The sequence below is a fragment of the Vombatus ursinus genome, unplaced genomic scaffold, assembly GCF_900497805.2.
Source record: "Vombatus ursinus unplaced genomic scaffold, bare-nosed wombat genome assembly UNPS02014786.1, whole genome shotgun sequence".
Taxonomy (NCBI): domain Eukaryota; kingdom Metazoa; phylum Chordata; class Mammalia; order Diprotodontia; family Vombatidae; genus Vombatus; species Vombatus ursinus.
Window position 1 is genome coordinate 20,375,214 of NW_020954564.1, and position 7,107 is coordinate 20,382,320.

The window sequence follows — 7,107 nt, forward strand, 5'->3', positions numbered from 1 at the left end:
CCCCCTTTTTCCACATCGCCTCCCTTCTGCTCTCCCCTCCCCGCAACCAAATCACCAACCCTTCCAATGAGCTTTCAACTCCATTCCTCGCCGCTCTACTCCTCCCCCACTTCCTGGGGCTTTATCTCATAGCAAATAATGCCATGTCCACCTGCATCCCTGGTGGGGTCCATACGGCCCCGCTTTCTTACTCCTCTGGATCCCCACGTTTGCGCTCTTCTGTTCCATCACCCCACCCTCATCCCCTAGGTTGGGAAAACACTCAAGCTTATTCCACATTCCCATCCCTACCCCCGATTTAGTACCACAAACAATCTCGCCACCCCCACCCCGACTGGGGCAGGGACAACCTAAGACCGGTCCCCACCCCGGACCAAAGCAAACACCAGTAACCCACCACCTTCCTCTCTCCCGCCCCTAACGCGGGGCGCAAACCCGAGTCCGCGCAAAGGGCGAGCTGGACTCAAGATAGTCTTCCTTTCACCGCCCCCTGGCGGCTGCTCGAAGTCAAGGCCGTCGGCTGGTGGCCGGAGACTTGGCCAAGGTCCGGCCGCCCCAGAGGGTTCAAAGCAGGACCCACTTTGGACTTAGTCGTCCGGCGCTCGGCGGACTGGCTCATAGTCGACGTGCAGGGGCTGAGGTGTGGCTTTTCTCTAGGGAAGTGGCTGACAAGGGCTCAGGGACCATCCAAGGACATAGTGACGGGTGGGCCCCAAAACTGAGGCATTTTCAAAGTTCTCCTAGATGGCAGGAATAAACAGAAACTTTTTTCCTAAGGGTAGGTTTTATTTTTTTTAAGCACAAACTACAGGAGAAGAGGGAAATTTTCTCATTAAAGTTACATCCCTGCAGTTAGTTCAATTACTTGATATATGCAGAAGATGTTGTAAATTTAAAGATTTAAATAGCTTACAAAGATGCCGGGGGCGCCATCAGTTAATTTCCTTAATTTATGGATTTTTAGCTGAGCTTCTGAAATGAAAAGGGGAATGAGAACTAGGTCAGCGGAGAGCTGGGGATGCACTCCCCCTCCCGCTCCCCTTACCGGGTTGGGCTGGCCTGGCCTTGGCCTGGTCCCACCAGGCCAGCTGGGTTTCCGAGCATCATCAAAGCCCTGAGCCTCCAGCCCTGTGCTCATCCCCACCGTCAGGGTTCTTGGGTCGTTGGCAATTTAATTTGTAGCCAGTTCTGGGGGCCACAGCAGTTCCCTGTCACCTGCATGAGACTGGACAAAAGGCATTGGTAGTTTTCTGTCTCCCTTGTTCTCTCCTCAGCGAGTGTGGTGGGAGAAAAGCCCAAAGCAGGCATATATGGACAGTATTCTCCAGCTCTTCTTGGGTCAAAGCAATTATTCTGGTAGGGAGGGTAGCCCTATGGGGCGGCATCCTTTCCCATTCCCCTTCTGGGCCAAAGTCTGTGTATACAAACCAAATGGAGAATTGAGACAGTTACTCACATAAACTGGTACCCTCTGGCCCACCATAGCTGAACTAGCCATATAAGGGAGGCAGAAGTGGGCCAGAACCTTCATTATCCCGATTATTGCTGCAGTACTCTGCTCTATTTTGTCCGGGTAGACCCATCTAAAGTGGACGGAAATCCTGAAAGCCCTGGAGGAGATGCCTGTTCTTCTCAGACAGCTGAGGCCAGAGGAAATGGAGAGGGGGTGAGATCAAATGAGATAATGAGTTTATCAAGTGCTTTGTAAATGTAAATCACTATTTAAAGGTGAATTGTTATTACGATTCTTAAAATCAAGGGATTGGACTGAACTGTATGCTGAAAAGTGGGGCTTTGCACTGCCTGTGTGTAGCCCTTCCCAGTGGTACTGGGCAAATTAGACAAAAATTCTTTCAGAGGAATCAAGATAACAGCACAAAGACAGGTGTTTGAGGATTAAAACCCTATATACATTAAAATCTGTACTATTTCACACACCTTAATCAGATGGTTTGTGGGAAAGGACACTGTTCATTTTTCTATCCATATTGCCATCCACAAGATTAGAAGGTGTGTCTTCCATATGCATCAACTGGGTTCTTTTTTCTAGGAAGGCCTGCTCTGTTTTTGCTTTTCAATATGTATGAATATATACATATGAATTAATACTTAAAAGATTGCTATAAACTAAACAGTTTTCGGAAGCAACATTGCAGCATGATTAGTATTGGTATTCACGATTTAACATTTCTTTTCCCACTAGATGAAGTTTCTAAGATTTGCAAGGTACATGTCAAGGACGGGTATATAAATGGATTTTTATTTATTCACAACTCCAAGACTAATTGCTTCTCTTTGCCTCAAGGCCAAGAGATTGGTTTTAATATGACACTTCAAAAGTATTCATAGAACTACAGAGATACAGAGTGTCATTGTTTAAGCGACAACCTCACTATGGTGCTGCTGACCCCAAAGCAAAAGCTTCCATTTTATTTTGAATTCCAACATGGCCGGTTTTCAAAATCTCACTTCCAGCACAACTCGTCCACACGTAGCCAAGAAAAGTGTTAAGTATGGGGAATGAACAGAGATAGAAAGAGCCATTTAAAGACACAATTAATTTCCTAAGTAGAGCTATGCCTTTAATTTCCAAAATTTAGAATCTCAGTATCCTCTTCCTAAACATAGACAGGCCAGTAAGGAAAGTAGTTTGGAGTATAATTGACATCTTAATGCTTTCAAAGAGTCTGGCCAGACACTGAACACCTCTTCTACTGAGTTATTATATGCTACATATGATAAATTGTTTATCATTGTCATTGTAGAAATGCCCATCCAGACATAAGCTCTTATTGGATACATAATCAGGAATGGAGACCACATTGAAGTACTACAGTCAGCAAATAACCATCTTTTTCCATTGCTCTAGTCCTGTGGAATGGATTTGGTGTGAGCATCTATTCAAAGACAGTTTGGGTGAACATCAAAATTTAGTTATTAATGAAGTCCTTGTAGTTCAAGTTTTCAAGCACAAATTTGGATATATTTCAAAGTTCTGAAAATGTGCTAAAAGGATATCATGAAGATTACAAGTCCCATCCAACTCCTCCTCCTAGGGGTTGTTGTTTCCAGATATTTCCAATCAGTCTTCACTCTGACTTTATATGGCTTCTGGTTAGAAAACTGCCTGAGAATCAGTGTTCTTGTAAGGAAAAAGAACCAAGTTCAATTTAAGATTGCATTATCAACCCAGTCACACCATCCCTAGAGTAGAGACTTTTGCCTTCTGGCTTCTGAGAGCAGGCACTGAGCATTGGCACAAATCCCTCAACCTACTCCTCGAGTCCTTCAGTTTTCATCTGCTAGCCTAGGGGGCAGTTGTGGATGTAACTCTGCCCATTTTCCAGGAGAGATGAAGGTAATTATGTAATGTAGTGGAAAGAAAATTCAATTTGGATTCAGAGGACTTGGGTTCAAATTCTGGCTCTTCTAATGACTGTGAGACTCTGACAAAATCATTTTCCCTCTGCAGACCCCAGTTTTCTCATGTATAAAATGAGGAGATTAGACTAGAACTTCTTTAGTTTTACTTCACAAATCCTGTGAAAATGAAAGCCTAGGAGTGAGGCTTCCTTTCTCTATGCTCATATTCCACAATTAATTTCGGTTGCAGTTTCTCTTTGGCTTGCCTGACCATGCTAAAAGCTCCCTTCTTATTAAGTCAGAAGTGTCTTTCCTTTTTTTTTAAGTCTTGAGGAAATTGACTTTCCTTACTGAAATCTCCTCAAGCTTCCTTGAGCCATCAGAGTGAGTTTATGACATCAGTCTGGGAACCCGATGAGGAAAGGCAATGCCTTAATCTAAGTAGTGTGTATATGTGTGTATATGTCTGTCTGTATATAGGCTTCTATATGTCTCTATCCTTTGGTTTCTGTATATCCTTATCTGTGAAAAAGGTATACTAATTTCTTTCACTGGGCCATTTTGAGGAAGTGCTTTGTAAACCTTTAAGTTCTATGGGAATGTGAGTTATTGTTACTATTACTTAGTATCACAGAGTAGGATGGGGTTCATTGATTTCACTTAATCAAGTGACCTCACCCTACATCAGTTATGGTCCTTTGCCCAAGTGTGAAGTCTTTGAAAGCCTTTTGATAAAGTGAGGCAATGCCACACAGGGTCTGTTCCAATTGACTGAGAGATTTTATCACGTTGTTTGGGTCCTATGTAAAAGCATCAAGTTTAGCTAGAATTGAAAAATTCAAGAAATTGGAGCTAGATAAACACCCTGACCTTTTGGATCAGGAAAGGCTGTGTCCTTGTCCTATGTCTCCTTCTTCCCCCTCTCAGAGGAGTATCCTCTAAACTTCAGAATGGTCTGGAATTTTTGGTTTTGGATTATCCAAATTTCCACCATGTTCTAATACTGTCGCCCTGAGACAACAGCAGATGGCATCAGTGTCTGCATCAGGAGCCAAGGAGAGGACAAATGTAGATTCACCATGCTTGATGGGAAACTCTAGAGCATTCCGTGAATGGGAAAAAAAAAAAGATCTTCCAGCAGCCAGGAACTGTGAATGACCCCTTTGCAACATGTGCTCTGTAAGCTTGAATCCCCTTTTCCTAGGACTCTGTATGTACTTGTGGGATAATATGTCAGAATTTTGGGGAGGGAGAGGAGTATTTATGCCAACTGTTTTTACTGTATCACCTTAGTAAATACCCCTTTCTAAAACCTAAGGATGGCTCATTGATTCTCAACTGACAATCTTAGTGGGAAAAACACACCTATTGGTAAGGGTTAGAGCCAATAGCATTAAAGAATCATCTTGCCTCCTCGGGAGTACCCTTAGAATCCTGAGGGAGTAGTATAGCTGAGACTCATGGGTGAGAGTGTAAGTTGGAATAAGGGTGTTTCGAGCTTGTATGAACTGCAGCAGGATCATAGATTTAGAGGTGGAAGGGACCTTGAAGATCATCTGGCCCAGCTCCGTCATTTTATGCTTCACTAGAGAAGAAGTGACTTGCCCAGGGTAACACAAATGTTTATGGGTTAGAATTAGACTATAAATCCAGGTCCTTTGACTCTAAATACAATATGCTTTCCAACTTGTATGAGGAAAACCCATGTGTTGGTATATGTCCCATCAGTACGTTTTTCTTTGGCCCCTTCCTTTCCATCATCTATCTCCCTCACTCAATAGAGCTACTCCTTCCATAATCCTTTGGCTCTCCAAGTTTTCTTCCTATTGTTTTTCCTGTCTGTATTTCCCTGCCAAGGTGGTAATGCTCACTGACAGCCCCCTGATTAGAGGGTGGTCTACATTACTCCCTGAACACATGAAGCAGCTGAAGAAAAAGGCTGCTATGAGGGCTCCTGAGGAAAAGTACAGAATTCTGGACTGTGCTGATGACAGTCCCTTTGCTTCCAGGAAGGGGCTTCCCCTCTCTCCACTCCCAACCCCCAAACAAAACAACCTTAGAACATCTGACCTGCTTCAGAGCAGATTCATAATCCAACTTCTACCAATCAATGACTTGTTTGGATTGGCCACTTGGCAAGTACTTATTTCATCATTCTGGATCCTGACTTTAAAGGAACAGACCAGATAGAGGACAGGAAGAGCTGGGCCCTGCCCTCAATGAGCTTCCAGTATGGGCGGGCCAGACTCATATTCAGAGAGGTCAATGAGATGGGTATAAAAGGCCTAACTACATTTTGTAGACTATGCTGAATGAAAGGCATGGAATTCCCTAAATTCCTGACTTCTTTCCAGGTCAGAAAAGCAGGGTCAATGCCTTGCTCATACATATTTGCCTCCCATTTTGCTTTTCTTTTGAACTCATGTGAGCCATCACTCCCTGAAGGAGATCCTTCAGGACTGAGGTCACCTAGAAGGCTAGTGTGAACTTTGTCACCCATTTGCCAGTTAATTCTTTAGCTAGTTAGATAATTTGGCTTCCTCAGGCAATCAAGTTTGTAAAAATGTTGTTTTGCTGTGACATCTAATCCCAAAAGAGACTCATTGTGCATGCCCTATTTTCTTGATTCCACATCTTTGTGTCTACAGCTCCCTCCATAATACTCTGAGCCAGCTTTAAAGCCCAAGCTGAGTCCTGGCTCTACTATAAAACCTTTTGTGATCATCCCAGCCCATGGTGGTCCCTTCCTGTACTTACAGCCTTTGCTGATTCTCTGGCTTGTCTTGTATACAAGGTATCCCCCCAAATGCATTCACACTTCGGTCATTAATAACTTAGGTGTATCTGAGAAAGAAAACAAAGAAAAGTTATGGTCTGATAAAGTGTACTTACCTATTGGGGGGATACCCTATATCATGCATTATGTGATATCTTTAGAGGTAACATCTCCCCAACTAGATTGTAAACTCCTTTAGGGACCTGAGCCATATCATATACTTCTTTCTGTTGTGTATAACTGGGGTGTATGTGACAGATGTGAAGATGGAATCAATAAGACTTGGGAACTGATTGAATATATATTTGAGGGAGAGTGAGAAGCTGAGGAAGACTAAGGTGGACAACCTGGGGGGCAGGAAGGATAATGATATCCATTCAACTTGAAGAGTCCATGGTCCTCTCATGTCTCTCTAGGAAAAGAATCTTCCCAGAACTTAAGTCTCACTAGGAGTGATGTTTCCCTAAGAGTGATTCTTGGGACTCAGGTTTTCCCAACCATATTGACTAAGTGTCCCACAGATTTGTTATTTACCATCAGCTGGACCCTCATTGCTGCACAGCAACCATTTTATTTTTCACTGATTGACTCTCTGGCATGCTCTCCAAGGCTGCTTTTCCAAACCCTTTTCTCTCTACTCCTAAACCATTTCTACCCCTCAGTCTTAGCAGGGGACCTCACCTTCTATTTGAGAAGACAGAGAAGGCATAATCAACAGTTCATTCTTCTCCCTTCCTCCCTGCTCCATTCCTCAAAACCCTCTTAAGTATCTTTCATCATTTGATAGAGAAAGGGCCCTTCTCCTTGCCAAGCCTGGCTACCCTCTCTTAGCTGGTCCAGGAGCTTGCTCCTCTCTATCATTTCTTCTTTCATCTTCCCTCTCCACATTCACCATATCTTCCCCTGCCACCCACAAATATATCCAGATCTCTCCCCCCTTCCCTTAAAAAATAATCTGCCTTTGACTT